Genomic DNA, 26,050 nt, shown 5'->3' on the forward strand with positions numbered 1-26,050 from the left:
CCACTGTGGGTTCATTAACTGTAACAAATGTACCACTGTGTTGGGTGATGTTGATAATGGGGGAGGCTATGCATGTGGGGGGCAGGGAGTATGTGGGAACTCTGTACCTTCCTCTCAATTTTGCTGTGGACCTAAAACTCCTCTAAAAAAATAAAATCTTAAAAAAAAAAAAAACAACTGGTGCTAATGATACGTCTAGCCTGGGCATCATGGGACCTTTGGCAAGTTACATAACGAAGGGACAATGATCATTTATTGAGTATCCACGTGTGGCAGGCCCTGCACCGGGCATAGTTCACGGGTTATATCTGTGCCCCGTTTGTACAGTGAGGGGGAGGACCAGGTGATACCCAAGATCCCTCCAGCTTGGACATCGACCATTAAGAGGGGCTGTGCTGAGACCACCAAGCAGGGGAGACGAAGGTCATTCCAAAGACAACAGCAGCACCAGGGAGGGCCTGAGGCACAGGGCCCTACAAGAGTTTCCCAGAAATCCTCAGGGCCCTTCAGAGCCTCCCAGAGACTCGTGGAGCACGCGCTATGTCCTGGTGCAACAGGCACACTCTGAGCTGAGACCTGCCTTGTCTAATAATGTGGTGCTCCGGGAATTGACTTTCCCATTTCCCTTAGCGAGGTTTCTGTTCCACACCCCACCTCCCACCCAGGACACCACACCTGATGCCCTGATCAAACCACCTCTACTAGTCCTCAGAATTGTCATCAGCCGTCTTGCCACTGTGTTTGGTCTTGGCATTATGACTGGATGGCAAAGACCTGGGGGAGTTAGCACCGCTCTCCTCTCCCTGCACTGTCACCCCTATTCCATACACGTGTACCTTTACCCCAGAGAAAGCAGCTACAGCGAATATCAGTGGTGAGCTTGTTGATAAGGACAGTATGCAACCTGAGAGCTGAGCATGGAAGGAGTCTTATTCAGCTCATTTCCACATAGTTCTTTCACTTGATATCAAAAATGAGTCTTTCGTGGACTTCCTACACGTGTGGGATCTAGGAAGACCATGCCATGGCCAGGAAAGGCATTGTCACCATATTATTAGACAAGTGCTTGGGACGATCGTGTAAGTTCTTATAAAGTTATTTCTTTGATTTTCCCATAGACTGGTAGGCATGTGCTGATTTGCAGGCCTTACCTAGGACAGGAAGCTTTTCTCATATTTACAACAGTAACAGTAGTAGTGGTCATAGTCATCATTTTCTGAGCACCTGGCCTGTCTCAAGCCCTATACATATTTAATTCTCACATGTATTATTCTCGTTGAAGTTTGACAACAATCCAGTCTCCCAGATGAAGAACCCAAGACTGAGATGTGAAATATCCTGTCCAAAGTCATCAGGCAAATAAATGTCGGAGCAGGAATTGGAACCCAGGCCTATTCGATTCCAAAGCCCAAATCCTTTCTGCTGTGCTCCTACTGCCTCTCGAGGTGAAATGGAAAGCCTTCCCCCTGCTCTACCAAAGCGAGCTGGGCCTGCTCCCCGAGGGCCTGCAGAGGCTGCAAACAGCAACGGCAGAGCAAGGAGAACCAGGCAGAGGCAGAGCTGGTCCTGCGGGGAGGGCTCTTGGTGTGTCCCTCGTGGCAATGTGCCTCAAGCCGGAAGTGCCCCTGGAACTTAGAAACAGAGGAGACCTTTACCTTCCTCTCCCAGCAAAATATTTCCTTGTTTGTGAAAAAATGTTATCAACTCAGCCCAACTCTAGTTAGCCTACATTCTGTCTTTGTCTTTCCTGCTTAAGGCAAGGCCCCTGAGGCCCCGTGAGCTTTCTCACTTGGAGAAATTGCCTTCCCTCCTCCCCGTGGGTCCCTTCCCCATCTTCCCGCAGGAAGTCTCCCGGCTCCATTTCCAAAGGAAGCCCAGGGAGGGCAGAAGGGAAATTCCTTCACTTGTTCTGCTCTCCCCAAACCCTGGGAAAGCGAATATTTTCCTCCTGAGCCCCAGGGCTTCTCTCCTGCTCTTCCCTTCCCCAGCCTTCAGAAAAGAGGCTGCGGGTGAAGGTTTTTCCATTTAATTTCATTTTTCATCATTTTTACCCCTTTTGGATGGTTCACATCTGAGGGTCTCGGTGGATTAACTGGCCAATCAGATTTCATTATGATCCCAAGTAGTTCTTATCATTAAACCTGTAATTTATTTCTTCTGTGTTTCATAAAATGTGAAATATTACCGTTCTCCGGGAGCTTGAAGAGAGCAGGGATGCTCCATTAAGTCCAACACTGCTCCTCCATAAGATGCCGTAATTATATGCGGATTTTTTTCCAACAGCTAAGTTTCTACTTGCAGATGCTAACAAAAGAAATAAGCTTTTAATCCAAACATAATTAATATGAATTACCTCCCCAGTACACCCTGGCTTTGCACCATTAAACTTAATTTTTGTTTTGCATGATAATTGTGTTATCATTACCATTTATAGGAGAACTCAGGGACCCTCACTTTGTTTTCAGTCAAGACCAAAGGGACTGGAAATGACTTCCCTCCACTCTGCCAGCCAGAAGCCCAGCGGTCAGCCTTCCTGACCCGTCCCTCCCAGCCCCTGTGGCTTAGGGAAGCCAGAGACCTCTCTCCCACAGAAAAAAGAAAGAGATTTCTATTTACCCGGTGGTGGATTTGCCACCCCAGAGACAGGCTCAGCCGGGGCTGCTGCCTAATCATCATCATCATCATCATTGTTATTATCATAATTGTTATTATTGTTCCTAACAGTAATGAGTACCACACCATTTCTTTGCAGCGTGCTCCAGCTACCCTGCCATTGGTTTTTTCTTCCAACTATCTGGAGATCCTGGACTCTGAATTACATAAGCAAAGCCCCAGAAAATCCTAGATTGAGCACCAAAGCCCTGGGTTTTGTTCAAGTTCCTGTTCAAGACTCTGTTCAAGACCGTTTTCCTCTCTCATCTCTGTGTGCCTCAGTCTCCCTCTTTATCTCCCACTCTACTTTAAGAGGAGGATTCATATTTTTATAAATATGAGAAGGAAATTAATACCTTTGGAGCTAGGCACTACATTTATATATTGGCATTCCTTCGTTACACAAAGAGTTATTGAAAGGACTACTGTGGTCTACTATGGACTAGGTACTGGGAGGAATTTTGTATATATACATAGAATATATACATATATCCCATGACTCCTGTCATCAAGGAATTTACAATCTAGTTAAGGGAGGAATAAAGACACCCAAATGTTTAAAAAAGGAGAGGAATTAAATAACAATACAAAACACCAATATCAAAGATGGCAAATGGAGCGGCTGCTAGTGCGAGCATTAGTGGAGGCAGAGATTGCACAAGCGTCAGGGAAGACTTGGTGTAGGAACAAGAGCGTGGGCTGGACTTTGAAGGCTGGGCAGGATTTGTAGAGGTGACATCATGGAGCAACAGCCAGTGGAGAAGGGCGAGCACAGGCCTGAAGGAAGGAACACACAGAGCATGGTCTAGGACAGTGAGAAAATCAGACTAGCTATGGCACAATGTCCCTGGGGAGGAGCAGTAAGACCAGGCTGGAAAGGTCATTTGGAGTCAGAATGTGGAGAGTCCTGAATACCAGACCACGTAAGAGGGGGACATGCAATAATTTTTTAAATGAGGAGAGGAGGTGGCTTAATGGAAGTGGTCTTCAGATGGTCAGTCTGGGGCCCCTGCAGGATGGTTAGACAATGGGGAGACTGAGGCCGGGGAGCAGTGATGACGGCTCAACTTGGATGGGACATGGGCAACCACCAGGAAAAAACATCTAAAAGAGAATCCAAGGGACTTGGTAAGAGAAATGAGATGAGGGACAGCAGATGGAATACATGGTAACTCACATTATCTAATATAACTGATCTCTCCAGGTCTACCACAGAGCACTCAAAATGCAACGCACGGTCCCTGGCACAGAGCAAGCACTCGTGACTATTGGCTTTTAGTAACGATTATTAGTATTAGTATTTTGTCCCATTTTATCCTCCCAGTGTCCCTGTGGAATTGTCCAGGATAGCTCTGTTACATATATTACATAGCTGGACAAGGAAAGTCACTGAGAGATTAAGGAATTACCAAAATGTGATCTTTTTTCCAGTGGCCAAGTAACAAGCATTATTCTTTAGACTCTTTCCTCAACCATATTATTTAAAAAAATCATGATGACAATAACAAGTAGTGCCCAGGCCAGGACCCCAAATCAGTGATGACCCAAGAGTGTTCTCACACGCAGAAGCCATGTCATTAAATATAGCCATTTGTTCTCAACATTCTTTCTTTTCTCTGGGGCAGTGGAGTGGGGAGTTGAAATACTTTCTGTTCTTCAAGACACTGGATCACAGGAGCTGTAAGATATTGTCAAAGCCCTTGCACCATGATATTGGCCCCATTTTTCTTGTCAATCTAGACACCAACCATTTGGATAATGTATTGCTTGCGGAGAAGTTTTGCTCTAGGGAAGAACCTTCTATGAAAACCAGACCAGGAGCTGGAAATAGGGAACAAATTTTAAATTAATACAAACGTTGATTTGACAAACTGGGGACTTGGTCTAAAACAGACCAAATCAAGTTCAGTAGTAATCAGTGTAAAGTCTTCAATCTATGGGAAGGAAAAGAAAAAATGATACTGTCAAATGAGTGGGTTAGAATAAAAAAGTGGAAAAAGTGTAGAAGAAAGTAGCAAATGCAGAGTGAATAACAAGGTGAATGTGAATTGGCAGAAAACATGTAATGCTTTGCTGTGTGGTGGGATCGTGCCTGAGTGTCGTATGTGTCTATTGAGAACAGTAAGCATGATGGTAGAATGAGAAAATATGGACAAAACAACATGGGTCCAGCAAGCAATCCTCCCATGAGAATCTGGAGTCAGCCCTAGCTGGGCACTGCATTCCATTTGGACAAGTGATATAAAGGGATAGAGAGCAGGACCTATCAAAAACCTTCAGGCCCCAGAATTACTTAGTCCAGAGTAGAAAAGTCTGGGTGGAAGGAGATGACTGGGACTGAGTTGATTTAACAATAGGCTTCAACCAATAGGAGGCTCTTTCTCTTGGAGAATGGTGCCCAACTGGTCCTCTCCATGTTCTCTGATGAAAAAAGAGCAAGGAATGGGTTTTGACTGAACTGCAGCAAGGACACGCCAACCCCAAATTTGTCTCCTTGGAATCTTTAGCTTTAAAAGCTGTGTAGAACAGGTTTCTTTTCTCCTGTTTCCTTACCTTACCTTCCTCTGTCTCTCACATCCAGGGCGACACTGGATTCTAGATGGCAACTTGTGTCTGCCACACTCTTCTGACACCTGATAGCCAAAACACCCCAGAATACAGAGAAGGGAAGTGACCTTGGGTGGTCATGCAGCCCATCCCTCTGCCTCTGGGCATCTCAACTGTATGAAACACGTCTCCAAGCTTAGTTGATATTTCCATATGGGCTTCACAAACCATTTACAGTGTAATCTGGTCCAAAAATATCAGCACGGAAAGATATACAATCATGTGTTAATAGCTTTGTAAAGAAAAATAAAAAACTAAAAAGTGGTAACATGGAAGGTATATTAGAAGGAGGATACAGGATACCTCCCAGAGTCCATCAGAAGAGCTATAGAAGCCAGGCTAGCTCCTGGGCCCTTGTGGACCAGAACTGGCCACTCATCCTCCCCATCTCCTCTTGTCTGTACCTTCCCTGCCTTCACATAGTTGAGGATATGGCCAGAGGAAGTGCAGGGCCTATGTAGTTTCAACCTGCCAACCCAAGAGGAATGGGCCCCACTACTCTCACAGGCAGGAATGGGTTTTTTTCTAAGTTAAACCAGCAGCCGTGAAATCTGTCTGTTGATACAGTGTCATCACCGGTCCCTCAGCAGGAGGCAGCTCTGAGTATTGATGAAGAATGCTCTGGAGACAGAGGGCTTGAAACTGTGGGCAAGTAACTTAACCTCTCTGTAGCTCAGTTTACTTATCTGTAAAATGGGGACAATCATAGTACCTACCTTGTGGAGTTGCTGTGAGGATTAGATAAGCTAACATGTAAAGTGCTCTGAGTCATGCCTGGCACACCCTTAATGACTAGATAGGTGTTTACTAGTTTTTTAAAGACCATTTCTTTATAGTTGTTACGAACTAGGTTGATCCCAAATCCACATTCACACTCTGAAATTGTCATCATGCCATAATAAATACCAGCCATTAGACTCCACTTATCAGATATCCTACAGGATTATATGGACATTTTATCCACTAGGCAGAAAGCACGAATTTTGAATCTTACATGTTATGAACTGCAGAAAGACACAAATTTGCATAGAGGACTTTATAAAATTCTTTAATTAAATAATATATGTATATTAGAGAATTTCTAGAAAATACACACAAAAAAACAAGATTGAAAAAAAAAATTTTCACAGTCATTGCCACTCATGGTCCCTACTTGCATTTTGTCATTTTTTTCTTCCAGACCTTTCTCTGTATTCTGATGGACAATTTAATGTAATTATAACCATCCAATGTGTCAGCATTTCCCAAAACTCTGTTCTGCAGAACACTAATGCTTGAGGATGGTAATAGATGTTAGTTGGATAAAGGCCTCTGGGGAGAAATAAGTTCAAGAAGCAATAGGTTAAACCACAGAACTTCTCAGAACCTTCAGTGTCAATATACATTGTGAAGTCCTTAGAGGGGCATATGATACCAAGCATTTCCCAAACATATTTGACATGGGAATAGTATTCCAAAAAACACACTTTAGAAAATTGCTACTCTACAATTTTGTATTCTGCTTATCGTAAGCATTTCCGTATTTTTCATAAACTTTCTTCATACCCTTTTAAATCACTATGTAATAATCTACTGAGAAGATGTGCCATAGATTACTTAACCATTCTGCTACAGTCAGACATTTAAATTAATTTCAACTTTTTGCTAATATAAATAAAGCTACAACTAACATCTTTTTGCATCATAGATTTTTAAAAAAATGAAAACGTGTTTAGGATTAACATCTTAAGACAGATTCCCAGAAGGAGAATTACTGGGTCAAGGGGTGTTAACGTTTTCAGTTCGTGGTACATGGCGCCAACTTGTTTTTCAGCAGGTCTGTATCCATTTCCACGACCCAGCAGCGTGTGGCAGTGCCCACACGCCACGCCCAGAGCAGGATTGGCCAAGAGGCTCAAAGTGGGGCTGCTGATGGCTCCTTGCATCAGCCTTCATTAACACCACCTCTGGTGACAGCCTTTGCAGCTGTCAGATCTGGTGCCAGCCCCTCTGCTCTCTTTCTCTTGCTTTTCTCTCTCCCAGCTCCTCCAACACAGACTCCTACGTGGCTCCAGCCTGCAGTTTCTGAGCTAATTGCACAGAGTAAAGCCCAAACCAATATTCTCTACAGCTAACACTAGGGGGGCATGAAAGAGGTTCTGCTCCCTGTAGGGTGCTGGTAAATGTTTAACAACCAGCTCTCCAGGGGGGAAAAGCCCTGATTTGTAGTATTTGCCACTTTCTGCAGTGTAAATACTCTCACTGTGGCTGATTTCAAGCTAACAACCTACCAACTGTCACTGAACTCGGAGTTGGGAAGAGATGTGCACCACAGGCTCTCCTGAGCGGGTAGGGGCTGGCTCCAGACACCATGCCAGCCACAGTTGCCGGCCCACTGAATTTTTCTCTTCTCTCCTCCCTCCATGACACCCCACACCTGTCTGGGTTCTCCTCCACGTCCAACCGCACTCAGGATCCAGGCTAGTAGGCGGGTGGCCTGGTGCTCACGTAGCCCCTGAGCTGTAGTACTGTCTACACTCATCCTGTACTGCAGCTTCAGAACTCACTACAGAGGTCCATGGGACTCAACTGCCAAGCACCCTAGCCCGTAGATACCCTAGCCCTGTGCCATCAGCTCAGGCTGACCCCACTGTGAGCCCATCCCCCACCCCCATGCTCTCTTCTCTGGCCACAAAGTCTTGGACTATGGTGCCTCCTGCCCCTTCCCTGCCAGTTCCTCACATCCCACTCCACTTCGATATTAAACGAGCGCCTGGCCTCCTTCTTTTCCTCCAGTTTCCCGCTCAGCATTTACTCTGTGGATCTAATGACAGATTCACTTTCCACATTCATGAGCCAAATTGGATGAGATTTTTAAGTCTTTTTCTCTTTCTGGCTGTGCAGAAACCCCCTTTGCTCACCCCTCCCCCCACCATGAATGTGTACACACCCATTGAGGATTGAACAGTCCCTCAACCCCATGAGAAGGCCCTGGTACCCCGCCAGCCCTCCACTCCCAAGACCAGACTCTGTCCAGTGTATCCTCAACTGAGTATGATCAGAGATTCTTAATTTCCAGGCTTGAGGCCATCAGACTTCCAAACTGAACTCTGAGTTGGAACATCTTGCTGTGTGCTCTATCCATCTGACTAGACAACCCATGATGTATATTCCAGAATTACAATGGAAATCACTTAGTCCCCTTGAAAAACTCCAGCTGCCACCCAAGCCATGCCATGAGGAACAAGTGGAGTCTGCCATGCCTAATGTCAGGAGTCTCAACAAGAAAACACTCTCCCCACTACAGCACACACTGTGTCCTCATGGATAATGCCCCCCATCCCTACTGCTTACCTTCCCTCCCATAGTCCATATAAACAACATTATAGTTCTCATGTGTCGGCGTCAGCAAGGATGAACAAGCTGTGATTGCAGAAGAAGAGGGCAAAAGTGGAAGACATAATAGGAAAAGGAGAAGGGAAAAGGGAAACAATGATACGGCAAAATGGAAAGGAACAGTAGAAGGTACCAGGGATGACAGAATGCATTATGCTCTCCAACATTCCACTGGGATTTCTGGACCCTAGAAAACATAAATAATGGTTTCCACCTAAAAACGAAGAAATAGATGAATTACTTTTAAGATCCCTACCAGGATCCACATTCTAGCTAACTGCATTGTTACCCAACTCACACACATGTATGAAATAGTTAATAGTAATATTCCTGAGTTGAAGCAGGGAGGGTGCTTAACAGTGTTACAAGGAAGCATATGGATCCCCATATTTTTTACCAAAGGCAATCTATTCTAAGCTTGGACTCAATCTGGAAGTTTCTCTTCCCCCAAAATGAGTCAAGCTCAAACCCCTTCACCCTATCACAGCATAGGGCACTAAGCTGACGATGGGAGCAGCAGGCAGGGAGTAGGCAGTGAGAAGCAGAAAGCTAGGATCATTCAAATAGAAACCTCACATAAAGTAAGGCTAGCAGTTGGCATGTAGCTGATCATATTGGAGGAAGCACCCTTCCCAAGGAGTATCATTGGTAAAGATTCTTTACTTAAGCGAACCTGGAGGAATTGCATGAACAGAGACAGATGACTTTCTGTGGTTGGTAATGAGGACCTTGATACAAGAAACACAATATCCCAACCCAAACCGTGGGGGGAACAAAGACAGCACAATGCAAAGGAGGAGAAAAAAAATAGCATAACCTAGAAGGAGAAAAACAGAGAGTAAATCATAATAAAAACTGTCCCCTCCTCCCCGCCCCCAGCCACACATGGTTTGGTTAATTCCTTAATGAGGATGGATTGTAATTAATATCAGAACTACACAGTATAATTATTGCATATAATTATGCTTGAGTTAACTGTGGAGTAAATCATATATAGTTTGCATTCTATAGTGTGAGTTTTCAATTAATCTTTTTTTGGGGCGGGGAGGATGCTTCATCAACTCCTTCAATAAAGAACATCTCCAGGTATACACGTACCTCAGGTGGATCTTTGGATATTATGTTCAAGACTATGATGCTCAGAATTGCCGGACCCAGCAGCTGCATCCCTTACAAACTTCTGCCTTAAACAGACTTATTCCTACCCAGTAGCCCAGCCCAGAGAAGGTGCAGCTACTGGCTGACCCAGAACCTGCCTCAGAATTAAAGCCACCTCTTGGTCTTCTGGTTACTGGGTCCCCCAGTGGGCTCTGTGGGCTGTTTCTGTGGGTCCCTGATCCCTCACCTCTAGAAGCTACATGTCCTTAATCTGTCCCTCTCTAGTCCGCTTTCTCCATCATATCCACTGGACCTGAAACTCTTTCCACTCCCTTCCTGATTCTCAAAGTGCAATCCATGGACCATTAATGGTCACAAAGTTCAACAAAGGAAGGGTTATAGGTCTCCAAGTGCTCCAAAATACAAATCATATGTACTTAATGGAATTTGGACCTCTATATGATGCAGACTGTGGTGTGTGTGTGTGCGTGTGTGTGTGTGACAGAGAAGGACAGAAATCTGGTAGATGGTCTACAGGTGAATCCGAGAGGCTTTGGGGTTGCGGGGAGAGCTGGCCAAATCACAGGAGCCGTTCTCCCTTGCCTCCCATTTCTTCCCACCAGCACTGGGTGAGTGTTTCTTACAGGGCCTTTGTCACGCTGTCTTGGAGGAGCTGCTCATTCCATCACGTGCGGTTTTTACTCATGGCACCTCCCTTCCCTCATCCCCACACCCTATTCCCCGGAGTGGCTGGCAGAATCCTTACCAGCGGCATAGGGCTTTATCTCAGGTGAGGAGATGTCTATAAAGTAAATTAATGAATTAATTTAAGAGAGACCTCTAACTCTCCCTTAAAAACTCAATTTCTCTGACACTTTCCCTCTTTGCTCTCTAAAATCCTTCCCCCAGCCCCATCCATCAGACTCTTAATCAATTGACCTTTTTGCCCCAAATCTCTCCCTCCCTTCCTGGGCTTCCTGAAGCTTCACATCTGGGTGGCTGAGGTTTCAAGCTCAGAATCCTGGGCCCACGCCCTCTGCTGCTCACCGGTATCTAAAAAGCCAACCCCTGACTCCGCCCCTCCAACATCACTCTCTAGAACAGTCTAAAGTTTAAACCCTTGACCTCCTTCAAGAACCACTAGGGCAAGCAGCGCCCCCACCTCTGCAAGGAGAAGGCTTAGAGGACTTAGGAGGGTGCACTGCTCACCCAGGACGTGCGCATCCAGCCTCCTCTCCCCTCCCAGTGGCCTCTCTCACCATCGCGAGGAACCTACCAGACCACCAGAAAGGATGGAACCACCCCTTTCTGCCCCCACCGCCAGCCTCCTGTCCCCTCAGCCAGCTTTCAAAAGCCACCCTTAGACAGAATAAGTGACACTAAAAACAGCAGTTCTCCCCCCAACCCCACCCCCTGCCTGCCCACTGATAATAATGGGCCGAGACACTTTTATTATCATTATTAATTAGCACTTTCAAGCAATGGAATTAAATCAATATGGTGGACTGAAACTAATTTTAACAAGCCATTGAGATCAATCATTGGGACTTTTATCTACATAAATGCCACTAAACTCAGCTCGTTAGTGTAACATTAGCTGGAAAGAAAAAGAAGGGAGACTGGCGGGGTTTTAATTAGGAAGACATAAACCGAGCCACAATTTTTCTTCTTTGATTTGCTTTTAATCTCGTCTGCAAAGCTCTCCTGGTGCTGCCCAGGCTGATTTTCAGTCCCAGGCCACTTCAGTGGGAAGGGGAGGGGACCAAGCGAGGAGAAGAGAAGGGCAAGCAGCAGCGAGGAAGGCCCAGGCCCACCCCAAGACAGACCTGGTTATCTCCCTGTAGCCCCTAAATCTGAACTCTCAGATGTCCCTCATCAGAGGTGGCCACTGCTCCCTTTGTGTTCACATTCATTCAGCATTTATTCATTTCTGCATTATATGAAAATTATTTGTGTTCATTAATTCATTCAACGAACAATAGATAAGCACTTAATATGTTCCAGGCACCCTGCTCACTGCTCTCAGAGAATCAGAATCAGAAAAATAAAAATAAATGAGGTGGTCCTACTCGGCTGAGGAGCCTGCATTCAGGTCTTCTGTCTCTCCGAGATTGACGGCCCCTGGAGGACAAGGACTATAACTTAGTTATCTGTGTGCCCCACCCCATTGAACCCCATGCTCTGCACCTATAGGAGCCCGGTAAATGTTGGGGTGGGTGGTTAAGAACCTCACTTCTTGACCCACACGTTACCCTGCTCTCTGCCCAGGCCCCTAGAACCGGCCACGCTACATATTCCCGGGCATTCCACGGGCACGGACCCCTTTCTAAACTCTGCACTCTGCTCTTGCTCTCACTCACTCTAATAACACCTCTCCAGCCTTGTTCTACTACAGGCTGTGGCTTCTTATTCTTCAAGACTCAGTTCTAAGATTGCCGAGTGAGTGGAGCTAGTGGTCTGGCTGTCTGGGTTCCCGGCTGCTCATTCTACCTCTGTGATGGCCGTCACCCCATGTTCCTGAACTCTTCTGTTGGGTCCTGTCTGCTCCCCTACTAAGCTGTCAGCGCCCTGCAGGCGGGGACTGGACCTCAGCAACCTCTCTATCCCCAACACCTCCTATAATGCTTGGCACAGAGCTGGCACCTGATTCAGAATTGTAGGCAGGCATGGAGTTGTCTATGTTTACCGAGATCAGGATACAATCCCCACTCAGTGTTTGAGGTTCATCACAGCCTCTCCCTTGGAATACTTTTCAGTATTTCCTCCCACTGCTTCCTAAAACAAGTCTCCATCCTAGACATGATCTGCATGTTCCATTCTTCACATTCTTGATCACTCCACTGGCTCTTTTCCAGTGAATCTTGCCCTCCAAATCCTGCTCATCTTTCCAGGCCTGTCTCAAGCCTCATCTGCCCCACCCCACGGAGACTTTCTTGGTCACAGGAACCTTCCCTATCACAGGAACCTTCCCTGTTCTCTCTCTGTTTGGCCTCCCATGTGGGCCTTATCATCAACTACCTTCCACTACTAGATGTATGTTGCACCCTGACTTTCCTACTGGGTTTGGAATAGAAATCGTCCCGTGTGGCACTGTGTCTAGGAAGCCAATCATTCCTCAGTGGAGCAGAGTGCCTGGGTCCAAATCCCAGCTCCACCACTCATCACATTCGCAGTCTTGGCTAAGTTACTAAACCTTGCTATAACTCAGTTTCCTCACCTGGAGGATGGGAACCAAACAGTATATACCTAGGGTTTTTGTAAAAATTAAATGAGTAATTCATACAGAGCACTTGACATTGTTCTCGGCACATAGTAAGTGATCAATATTTGTTCTTATTGCCATCATTGCTATAATTATTACTATTATTAATTTGTTGGGCTCTGATTTCATCCCCACCTAGCAGGCTACTGATTATAATTTGGCTTCCCGACAAGAAAAGGCCCCACTGATGTGTTAACATAAGAATCAGTCTACTTATTAGATATGTTTCTCATTGCAAATTAATAAATTGACCTTCTATATTTTTATCTATCTATATTTTTGTCTTATGAGTTAGGTTAGGGGAAATAAATCCATAAGTCCAGTTCACTTCTACTTATACTAGCAACCAAATTTCTGAGGCCAAGGTCTTAGATCTTGGCAATCATATCATGATACCACCAACTTGGAGCTCTGTCTGTGCAGCCAGCAAGGCTTCATGGGCCATATCACCCTTTAGGCTCATTGTTTTACCCCTATAAGAAAGTAATTTAAAATCTCCAAGCTTAAGTTTCCTTATCTGTAAAACAAGGAAAACGTAGACACATCTGCATCAGATGGGTGACTGGGCAGATCGGATGAGATAATGAATGGAAAGAACTAGACCATTGCTTTGCACAATAATCAATATCTTTAAGAGCAATTAATAATCATTCCATCTTGCCATACTTTTTTCATTCTTAAACAACAATTTGAGCAATACTTAATATTTACCAAGCTCTTTCATATGCATTATCTTACTTCTCACTGACAACCATTCCTACCTAACAGAAAACGAAACTGGGAGCAAACAGATAAAGTTACTTTGTTAAGGTCACATGGTTTGTGGATTACAAAGCTGGGACTCAAACCCAAGTCTTCTCCCACAGTCTAGTACCTTTTCTTTATAAAATATCTTCCCGTCTAATAAACATCAAACAAACAAAACCCTACTGTTTTGTTTAATTATACTTTAAAACTATTTTTAAATTTTGGTGGCACTCTAGAGTCCCCTCCACGTCCTGCCAGCTATGGCCCTCACTAGTCTACTAACAAGATACCCTGGTTTCCAAAAGCCCTGGATCAAAAAACTAACCCTGGGGCTGGCATAGTGGCACAATGGTTAAGTTCGTGCGCTCTGCTTCGGCAACCTGGGGTTCACAGGTTTGGATCTCAGGCGTGGACCTATGCACTGCTTATCAAGCCATGCTGTGGCAGGCATCCCACATATAAAGTGGAGGAAGATGGGCACAGATGTTAGCTCAGGGCCAATCTTCCTCACCAAAAAAAAAAAAAAAAACTGACCCACTTGCTCTGTGGTGATTGACAAATATGGGCCAGGATTCAGAGAGCTGACCATATTTTCTACCTCCTCTTGGCCTTTTTGCAGAACACCTTGCCCTGGGGGTGATCCAGCACTATAGCATCTCCTGAAGAACAGGAGGAGCAGGCTGTGTTAGGATGGGGCTCAGACACCAAAGGCAGCATCTGAGCCGCCTCCCTTTGTCCTAATGGCTGCTTGTCTGTTCTTGTGTAGTATGGCAAGTTCTCAAGTCACAGAAGCTTGAGAAAAAACAGTTTACTTCGTGGTCACAGATCTGATTGCCTGTTATGCTGTGAAGTAGCTAAACTAGACAGTTTCATTTCTGGAGAGTCCCCACATCTGGGTCTCCCTAAAAACAGATGGTGGATGGCTATAGGCCTTGAGGGTAGAATCCCTGAAACGGGTTGACTTATGTTGACTCCCAGTGCTCCAATGAGCTGTCCATCTGCTTAGGTCCAGGACGACCCAGTCATTGCCTTGCAGTTCCAACTTTCACCTCAATCCTATATTGTGACTTAGAAACTAGATGTTTCAATTGCCTTCAAGATTTCTTCTTGAACCAAACTCATCACCATCCTCTCCCCCTTACCATCTCCCTGCCCCTACCAAAAATATCCTAACTTCCTCTTATCTGACAATGATCCCACCATTCTCAGGGTCTCCCAGACTCAAGACCCTGCAGTTGTTTTAAAAATTCCTTTGCTATAATTCTTCAGATTCAAAGAGTACTAGGCATAGGTGTAGACTAGGCACTATTATAGACTTTGGTCATGGCCATTCTTATCTCAGGCTTGGAAATCTGCAGAAGTTCTCAAATTTGTCTCCCCAGTAATGGAGTCCTCCTCAGTCAATCCTTCTAAGTCAGAGATCAGCAAACCTCTTCTACAAAGGGCAAGATAGCAAATATTTTAGGCTTTGTAGGCCATGCAGTCTCTGTTACAACTACTCAACTCTGCTTTGCAGTGTAAAAGCAGCCATAGACAAATATAAATGAATGGACATGGCTGTATTTTAATAAAACTTGATTTACAAAACAGGTGGCAAGTTGGATTTGGCCCAGAGGCTACAGATTGCCAACCGCTGTTTTATATTGTTCTTGTATTAATCTTCCCTAAACATCATAGTTCTTATCATGTTTATAGTCTTCTGCAGAAGAAGTATAATTAGGTCCAGAAAAGAGACTTGAATTCTAGTCTTCTGTAGCAGACATTATTGATACCCTGCTGCATATCTCCTTAGCCCACTTCTGAGAGTACCTACACCCTCAGGGGACAGTTCCCAGGAACACTGATAGCTTCCCACCTGAACCCACATCTCTCCGCCTCACTGCCTGAGGGCTTTCTTTAGTGCCGTGGGAGCTTGCTTAGCTTGTGAGCAAAGAAGGACAGAAATACTGGGCACTTAACACCCTCAAGAGCAACCCTCACCAATGGGGGATGTGAGTTGGTGTATAAATACTACACTTTCCCATCCCTTGAGAAGACAATTCTTTGGCGCATTCTACATGGATCCACAGAGGATCCCAGGAGGATTGAGACCAATTGCCCACAGAAGTAACCCACTGATTAATGTATCCTCATTGGCTTTTCTCCCATTGCTATAACATTTTCCCCACTCCCTCAGTGGCTTCCTAGGATCTTTGTCTCAGGGTCCAAATTCAGGGTAACTAAACTAAGATGTCTTCTGACTCCTAGTCGAGGACTTTTTTTTCACTTTAATCCCCTTCATAAGAATCTAAAATGGCACTTTTACTTCTGACAACATGGCAGACTGAGCATTCTAAAAATATCTTCTGACTCTAACACTTAGGTACTGGACAAATTACAACAAACACACTTTTAAATGTATTTCTTTGTTTTCAAGAAAATAAGAGAAGTCTCCAAGCACCACATACATACATACATATACACACACACACACACACACACACACACAAAGACTTAGCTGAAACAAGAAGGGTGAATGATGCCCTGGGGGCAAATGTCAAAACCTAGAGTTTTGGAGATTAACGTGGCTTTGATGTGAATGGGAAATGGAAGTCCAGGCCTTAGCCTCATGTAAGATTGAAAAGCTAACCCCAAGACCTCCACATAGAGCTCCATCTTCAGTGAAAGGGCAAACTGAAGAAAAGATACAGCCTTCTAACAAAGGAAAACTGTCTCTGTGGTGGCTTTATATATTTTTTATATATATAATATAATCTTCCCTTAGAATTCATGACCTAGATCTGTTCTTACTGGGGGTTAGGAGTTTGAACTCATACTACCCACATGTAAGGGAAACTTCAAACTGAGAAATTAAATTAAAGTGATCCTAGTTTGGTAGTGCCCCCAATTCCAAATGGAAGCAGATATAAACCTTTCTGGGAAAAAAGTCCTCAACCCAGACCCCACACATTATGTTCAAGCAAATAAGAGCTCAAGTAAAGAATTATCAAGCACAAGGAGAAACAAGCCACCAAAAGCTAGTGTCAGCAGAAATCACAAATAACAAAGTTATGCCTCTCAACAAATTTGAATATTGGGTTATCAGAGAGTGAATATAATATAACTAATTATGTAATTTTTAAAGAAAAGAGATTAAAATTGTGAAAATGAAAAAAGTGAAAGAGAGTATCAAAAAATAACAAGGAGAATTTTTTTCATTGAAATTATAAATACAATCATCAAAATCTAAAACTCAAAGGAGAAGTTTAACATCATATTAGACAGTGCTGAAGAGTAAATTAGTGAAATTGAAGACAGCTGATGAATTATGCAGAATCTAGCATAGAGAGATAGGAGATGAAAAATCTGAATGAAACAGAGGTCAAGAAACATGAAGAATGGAATTAGAAGGCATAGCACATATGCAATTGAAGTTATAGAAATAGAAAATAGAACAGAGACAATGTTCAAAGAGATAGTGACTAAGACTGTTCCAGAATTTGTGAAAGACATAAATCTACACATAAGGAAAGCACAACTTTACAAGGCAGTATAAATAAAATGAAATGCATACCTATACACCTTGTAGTGAAACTGCAGGACAGCAAAGACAATGATAACATATTTTTAAACATCTAAAAGAAAAGACTGATCACCAAAAATAAAAATACAAAAATAATAATAATAATAATAATAATCGACTAACAACAGACTTCTCACGTGACGATGGAAGTCAGAGTATAATGGAATAATACTTCAATGTGCTAGGAGAAAATAACTGTCAACCTTGGATAGTGGTATCCAGAAAATTCATATTTCAAGTTACTTTCAGACTAAAAAAAAATGAAACAGTTTATTGCCAAGATACCATCACTAAAAAACTTACTTTAAGAAGCAAAATAATCCCAGAAATAAATCTGTAATGCAAGAAGGAATTGTGAGCAATAAAAATAACATATATATAAATCTAAACCACAAAACAAAAGTAATAATTTTGTGTGCTTAAAAACAAGAACTAGATGGGAGGAGTCAAGATGGCGGCGTAGGCAGACTCTGAACTCACCTCCTCCCATGGACACAGCCAATTTACAACTACTCGTGGAAAAATTACCCCTGAGACAGAACTGAAAACTGGATGAGAGGAACTCCTGCAACAACGGACAATCCTGACTGGGGTAGAAGAGGCAGAGACTCCCTTCTGGAGAGGAAAACGCCGCCTTCACAAGCCGCCAGCTTCACGGCCGCCGGGAGCAGCTCACAGGTACGCAGCCTCCCTGGAGGCGCGGGGCCCTGAGCCGGGAGCGCCCCCGCTGTGGGCATTTTGTGGACCCCGCACAATCGACACCAGCGGCATAATATCTGACTTTGCCTGCTACTAAAGCATTGGGGAGCACCCCCAGAAAACCCAGTTCACAAAGAAACTAAAACTGGCTCTTAAAGGGCCCGCGCACAAACTCACCCGTTCCAGAAAGCATCCTAAAATCACCAGAAAGAAAGGTGCACAGTGCTTCAGTGACAAGAGACTCACCTAATAGGCCCTGAGTGCATCTCGGTGAGGGGTGAGACCTCTCCAGGGACTGGGACATTGGCGGCGGCCATTGTTGTGGCCTGGTGTGAGCGTGCTGACACAGACGCCATTGGAGTTTTCCCTGAGACCTGCTAGCCCAGGGTCTGCTCCACCCGCTAGAGCACCGATTTAATCCAGCTCAGCCAGGGCAGGCAGCCCACCCTAGAGACTGGCCCCACCCAACAACAAGCCCTCAGGCAACGTGTGGGCCTGCATAGATTGGTGACTGGATTCTCTGCAGCCTGGCAACTGAGCCAACTTGAGCGGGGCAGGGTGTGCACAAGGAGCGGGTGGAGAGTGTGGGGTGGTGGCAGAGTGTGTGGGGCTCCCGCTGTGGAGAGACTGGGTCCGCTTGGGGAGGTCAGGGTGCTCACACGGGGCAAGACTGTGTTGACTGTGTGTGTGGACCTGTGGGCAACAGGGCTTGTCAGCTGCAGAAGACTTGTGCTTCTCAAAGACCCACATAGGAGGTTTGCCCCACCTTCCAAAGCCTGAAACAATTGGGTGCTCCTGTGCCTGAGGCCAGCCCCACCCAGCTGCAATCCTCAGAGAGCTGACAAGAGACCTAATAGGCTAGAGGCTTACAGCAATTGTAAGGCCCTGAGCCTAACAACCTGCCACACTGGGGGCCTACTCAGTTAAAAGAAATACTGCAACACAAATGTGGTATTAGAACTTACAGCCAACTGTGCTGGGGCTCCCCACACCTGATAAAGAGACTGAAGGGCCCACAACAACTACAAGCAGCTGAGCATTACAACAGCTGGCCAGGAGCATAACTCAGCCTCCCTGGGTGCCTATAGGGAGAGCTAACAGGCTACAATAGAAGGACACACGTAGCCCACATAGGGGCCACCCCTGGAACATTGAGAACTGAGGGAAGCACACTGGAAGCCTCCTAAGGCATCACTTACATAAGGTCACCTATCCAAGAGCAGGAGACGTAGCTGACCTACCTAATACGTAGACACAAGCACAGGAAAAGGAGCAAAATGAGGAGGCAAAAGAATACATTCCAAGTAAGGGAACAGGACAAAACCCCAGAAAAGGAACTAAGTGAAACAGAAATGAGCAACCTACCTGACAGAGAGTTCAAACTAAGAGTGTTAAGGATGCTCACTGATCTGGGGAGAAGAATAGATGAACTCAGTGAGAATGTCAACAAAGAAATGGAAGATATAAAAAAGAACCAATCAGAAATGAAGAATACAATACTGGAAATGAAAAACTCATTAGAGGGACTCAAAAGCAGAGTAGAGGATACAGAAGAACGGATCAGTGAGCTGGAAGAAAGACTAGAAGAAATTACCCAAGGTGAACAGGTAAAAGAGAAAAGAATTAAAAAGAGTGAGGACAGTCTAAGGGACCTCTGGGACAACATCAAGCGCACTAACATCCGTGTTATAGGTGTCCCGGAAGGAGAAGAGCGAGACAAGGGGGCAGAGAATCTATTTCAAGAAATAATAGATGAAAACTTCCCTAACCTAAGGAAGGAAACAGACATCCAGGTACAGGAGGCACAGAGAGCCCCAAACAAGATAAACCCAAAGAGGCCCACACCAAGACACATCATAATCAAAATGTCCAGAATTAAAGATAAAGAGAGAATCCTAAAAGCCGCAAGAGAATGTCAAATTACATACAAAGGAAACCCCATAAGGCTATCAGCTGACTTCTCAGCAGAAACCTTACAGGCTAGAAGAGAATGGCACGATATATTTAAAGTGCTAAAAGGAAAAAACTTACAGCCAAGAATACTCTACCCAGCAAGGTTATCGTTCAAAATGGAAGGAGAGATCAAAATTTTCCCAGATAAGCAAAAATTAAAGGAGTTTGTCACCAAGAAACCAGTGCTACAAGAAATGTTAAAGGGACTGATTTAAGGGGAAAAGAGAAGACCACAAATAGGAAAAATTATCTATTTCCACGATTAGAACGTAATGGATACAAATGCACAAAAAAGAGGTTGGATATGATATCAAAAACATAAAAGGAGGGAGGAGGGTAGTTAAAGAGTACAGCTTTCAGACAGAGGTCAAACTAAAGTGACCATCAATTCTGTATAGAAGAAGTAAGGAACAGAGAAGGACTACTAAAACACTGAGAAAAAAAAAAAAAAAGTTAAAAAATGGCAGTAAGTACATACTTATCAATAGCTACTTTAAACGTCAATGGACTAAATGCCCCAATTAAAAGGCATAGGGTGGCTGACTGGATAAAAAAACAAGACCCATATATATGCTGCATACAAGAGACACACTTCAGACCTAAAGACACTCACAAACTGAAAGTGAAGGGATGGAAAAAGATACTCCACGCAAACGGCAATGAAAAGAAAGCTGGGGTAGCAGTACTCATATCAGACAAAATAGACTTTCAAACAAAAACTGTAAAAAGAGACAAAGAAGGGCATTACATAATGATCAAGGGAACAATCCAACAAGAGGATATAACACTTGTAAATATCTACGCACCCAATGTAGGTGCACCTAAATATATAAAGCAATTATTAACAGACATAAAAACAGAAATAGACAGTAACACAATAATAGTAAGGGACTTTAACACTCCACTTACACCAACGGATAGATCATCCAAACAGAAGATCAATAAGGAAACATTGGCCTTAAACGACACCTTAGAACAGATGGACCTAGTAGATATATACAGAGCATTCCATCCAAAAACCGAAGAATACACGTTCTTTTCAAATGCACATGGAACATTCTCCAGGATTGATCACATATTAGGCCACAAAACAAGTCTCCATAAATTTAAGAAGATTGAAATAATATCAAGCATCTTTTCTGACCACAACGGTATGAAACTAGAAATCAACTATAGGAAGAAAATCAGAAAAGCCACAAATACATGGAGATTAAACAAAATGCTACTGAACAACGACTGGGTTAACGAAGAAATCAAAGAAGAAATCAAAAATACGTGGAGACAAATGAAAATGAAAATACGACATGCCAGAATTTATGGGATACAGCAAAAGCGGTTCTAAGAGGGAAGTTTATAGCGATACAGGCCTATCTCAACAAACAAGAAAAATCTCAAATAAACAATCTAAAAATGCACCTAAAGGAACTGGAAAAAGAAGAACAAACAAAGCCCAAAATCAGTAGAAGAAGGGAAATAATAAAAATCAGAGCAGAAATAAATGAAATAGAGACCAAAAACAATAGAAAAATTAATAAAACCAAGAGCTGGTTCTTTGAAAAGATCAACAAAATAGACAAACCTTTAGCTAGACTCACCAAGAAAAAAAGAGAGAAGGCACAAATAAGTAAAATCAGAAATGAAAGAGGAGAGGTTACAACAGACACCTCAGAAATACAAAAGATTATAAGAGAATACTATGAAAAACTATATGCCAACTAATTCGACAATCTGGAAGAAATGGATAAATTCTTAGAATCATACAACCTTCCAAAACTGGATCAAGAAGAAGTAGAGAATTTGAATAGACCAATCACCAGTAAGGAGATCGAAACAGTAATCAAAAACCTCCCCAAAAATAAAAGTCCAGGACCAGACGGCTTCCCTGGTGAATTCTACCAAACATTCAAAGAAGACTTAATACCTATCCTTCTCAAACTCTTCCAAAAATTGAGGAGGGGGAAGCTCCTAACTCATTCTACGAAGCTGACATTACCCTGATACCAAAACCAGACAAGGACAACACAAAAAAAGAAAATTACAGGCCAATATCACTGATGAACATAGATGCGAAAATCCTCAACAAAATACTAGCAAATCGCATACAACAATACGTTAAAAAATTATACACCATGATCAAGTGGGATTTATTCCAGGTATGCAGGGATGGTTTAACATTCGCAAATCAATCAATGTAATACACCACATTAATAAAATGAAGAACAAAATCACATGATCATCTCAATAGATGCAGAGAAAGCATTTGACAAGATCCAGCATCCATTTATGATAAAAACTCTGAATAAAATGGGTATAGAAGGAAAGTACCTCAACATAATAAAGACCATATATGAGAAACCCACAGCTAATATCATCCTCAATGGTGAAAAACTGAAAGCTATCCCTCTAAGAACAGGAACCAGACAAGGATGCCCACTGTCACCACTCCTATTTAACATAGTATTGGAAGTCCTAGCCAGAGCAATCAGGCAAGAGAAAGAAATAAAAGGGATCCAAATTGGAAAGGAAGAAGTGAAACTGTCACTATTTGCAGATGACATGATTTTATATATAGAAAACCCTAAAGAATCCACCAGAAAACTTTTAGAAGTAATAAACAAATATGGTAAAGTTGCAGGATACAAAATCAACATACAAAAATCAGTTGCATTTCTGTACACTAACAACGAAGTAGCAGAAGGCGAAATTAAGAATACCATCCCATTTACAATTGCAACAAAAAGAATAAAATACCTAGGAATAAACTTAACCAAAGAGGTGAAAGATCTGTACACCGAAAACTATAAAACATTTCTGAAAGAAATTGAAGAAGACACAAAGAAATGGAAAGATATTCCGTGCTCTTGGATTGGAAGAATTAACATAGTTAAGATGTCCATACTTCCTAAAGCCATCTATAGATTCAATGCAATCCCTATCAAAGTTCCAACAACATTTTTCACAGAAATAGAACAAAGAATCCTAAAATTCATATGGAACAACAAAAGACCCCGAATAGCTAAAGGAATCCTGAGAAAAAAGAACAAAGCTGGAGGTATCACACTCCCTGATTTCAAAATATACTACAAAGCTATAGTCACCAAAACAGCATGGTACTGGCACAAAAACAGACACACAGATCAATGGAATAGAATCGAAAGCCCAGAAATAAACCCACACATCTATGGACAGCTAATCTTTGACAAAGGAGCCAAGAACATACAATGGGGAAAAGAAAGTCGCTTCAACAAATGGTGTTGGGAAAACTGGATAGCCATATGCAAAAAAATGAAAGTAGATCCTTACCTTACACCATACACAAAAATTAACTCAAAATGGATTAAAGACTTGAATGTAAGACCTGAAACTGTGAAAGTTCTAGAAGAAAACATAGGCAGTACGCTCTTCGACATCGGTCTTAGCAACATCTTTTCAAACACCACATCTGACCGGGCAAGAGAAACAATAGAAAAAATAAACAAATGGGACTACATCAAACTAAAAAGCTTCTGCACAGCAAAGGAAACCATCAACAAAACGAAAAGACAACCTAACAATTGGGAGAAGATATTTGCAAACCATACATCTGATAAGGGCTTAATCTCCAAAATATATAAAGAACTCATGCATCTCAACAACAAAAGAACTACCAACCCAATTAAAAAATGGGCAAAAGACCTGAACAGACATTTCTCCAAAGAAGATATACAGATGGCCAACAGACACATGAAAAGATGTTCAAAATCACTAACTATCAGGGAAATGCAAATCAAACTACGAGATATCACCTCACGCCCGTCAGAATGGCTATAATTAACAAGACAGGAAACAACATGTGTTGGAGAGGATGTGGAGAGAAGGGAACTCTCATACACTGCTGGTGGGAGTGCAAACTGGTGCAGCCACTATGGAAAACAGTATGGAGATTCCTCAAAAAATCAACGATAGAACTACCATATGATCCAGCTATTCCACTGTTGGGTATTTATCCAAAGAACTTGAAAACACCAATTTGCAAAGGTACATGCACCCCTGTGTTCATTGCAGCCTTATTCACGATAGCCAAGACTTGGAAGCAACCTAAGTGCCCATCAAGGGACGAATGGATAAAGAAGCTGTGGTATATATACACAATGGAATACTACTCAGCCATAAGAAACGACGAAATCCATCCATTTGTGACAACATGGATGGACATTGAGGGTATAATGCAAAGTGAAATAAGTCAGAGGGAGAAGGCCAAATACCATATGATTTCCTTCATTAAGTAGTAGATAATAACAACAATAAACAAACACATAGGGACAGAGATTGGATTGGTGGTTACCAGAGGGCAAGGGGGGAGGGAGGAGGGTGAAAGGGATAATTCGGTACGTGTGTGTGGTGATGGGTTGTAATTAGTATTTTGGTGGTGAACATGATGTAGTCCATGCAGAAATAGAAGTACAATCATGTACACCTGAAATTTTTGCAATGTTATAAACCAATGTTACTGCAATAAACCAAAAAATTAAAATGAAAAAAAAAAAAAAAACAAGAACTAAAATATATGAGCAATGCTGAAGGTTGATGGGAGATAAAGTATTCCAAGATCCTCATTCTTGAGGGAAGTGGGGTTGAGATGTTAATATATTTTAGACTGTTAAGTGCACAAAACAAAATTTAATGGTTTATCTTTAAAAGAATATTGAGTGAGTAATTTCCAAAACCAACAGAGAGAAAATAAAGTAAAGAACAAACAATCCAAAAGAAGGCAAGAAAAGGAGCAGGGCAGGGGGCAGCGGGGAGGGGAGAGTCATAGGAAAAGCAAGATTAATAGCAACAAGGTAGAAATTTATTTATATATATAGAAAATTTATATATATATCACTTATGTATATAAAATTTTAAAATCATATTAAGCTTAATATATGTAACAAAATTAAACCTAAAGACAAGGGAATAATGACTATAAAATTCAGAATAATGATCACTCTTGGGGAATAAGGAAGGTAACTATAGAGAAGGAGAACACAGCAGGGCTTCAAGGGTGTTGGTTATGTTCTAATTCTTAAGTGGAATAGAGGGTATGCAGATGTTTGTTTTGTTCTTTATACCTTATATTTGCACACACACACGTGTGTGTGTACTTGTATAAATGAAATATTTCCTTAAAGGGTTTAAAATTTTAAAAAGAGTCTACGATGGCTCCATATTGCTCCACTATGTTTAAACTCATTAGCCTGGCATTTAAGCCATTCCTCAGCTGGACACAGCTTCTCTCACTCTCCTGTCCATCGTGGGTTCCTTCCTCTAGTGGGAATTCCCTATTGCTATCCTTCTGCTCTTCATTGTCACTACCAGATTAATTCACATCTCCAAGACCTTGTTCATTCTGTCCTCCTCATCTTCTCTTCTATCTATGGTGCAAACTCTACAGTTCCTGGAAGAAAAAAAATAAAACATTTTCCCCTACATTAAGGATTCCTGGGCCGGCCCTGTGGCTTGGCGGTTAAGTGCGCGTCCTCCGCTGCTGGCGGCCCGGGTTCGGATCCCGGGCGCGCACCGCATCTCCGGCCATGCTGGGGCCGCGTCCCACGTACAGCAACTAGAAGGATGTGCAGGTATGACATACAACTATCTACTGGGGCTTTGGGGGGGAAAAAGAAATAAATAAAATCTTTAAAAAAAAAAAAAAAAAAAAAAAAGGATTCCTGACTTTACCCCAGGACACCGGGATCTCTCAGGGATGTAAAATGCTTCCAGGACTAACGAACTCCATCTGCCACACAATGTTGGTGTTCAATCTGGGGAAAGCCAGCGAACTCCTTGAGAGCAAAGATAGAGTCTGATGTTTTCTTTCATATCTCACTACCTCTTAGCCAGCAGTCAAGTCATAGAATGCACTGAATCAGCAGCCACTGAAGAAAGGATATCATGGGGCCAATTCTCAGTTCTCATGGAACTGATTCTGTTTGAGAATCTGGAAAACTTTCATGGCCTTGCTTCTCAAGTCTTCCTAAGGTCCAGTTATATCCTGCCACACATCCCTTTCCTACTTAAACCACCTTTCTGTTTAAACCTGTTCAAATTGATCTCTGTTACTTTTTAGCCAAATA

The 26,050-nt window shown here is 42.9% G+C and overlaps 1 long non-coding RNA gene across 1 annotated transcript; it reads right to left on the reverse strand.

The window, feature by feature from the left end:
• Positions 1 to 698: 698 nt before the first annotated feature.
• LOC147913356 (uncharacterized) lies at positions 699 to 18,408 on the reverse strand. Its single transcript, XR_015548838.1, has 3 exons — positions 18,249 to 18,408; positions 2,186 to 2,304; positions 699 to 1,631 (listed from the first exon to the last, which is right to left on the reverse strand). It is a non-coding gene; the product is annotated as an uncharacterized LOC147913356 (long non-coding RNA).
• Between the last annotated feature and the right edge of the window lie 7,642 nt (positions 18,409 to 26,050).

The sequence above is a fragment of the Ceratotherium simum genome, chromosome 28, assembly GCF_057802395.1.
Source record: "Ceratotherium simum simum isolate JZ-2026a chromosome 28, ASM5780239v1, whole genome shotgun sequence".
Taxonomy (NCBI): domain Eukaryota; kingdom Metazoa; phylum Chordata; class Mammalia; order Perissodactyla; family Rhinocerotidae; genus Ceratotherium; species Ceratotherium simum.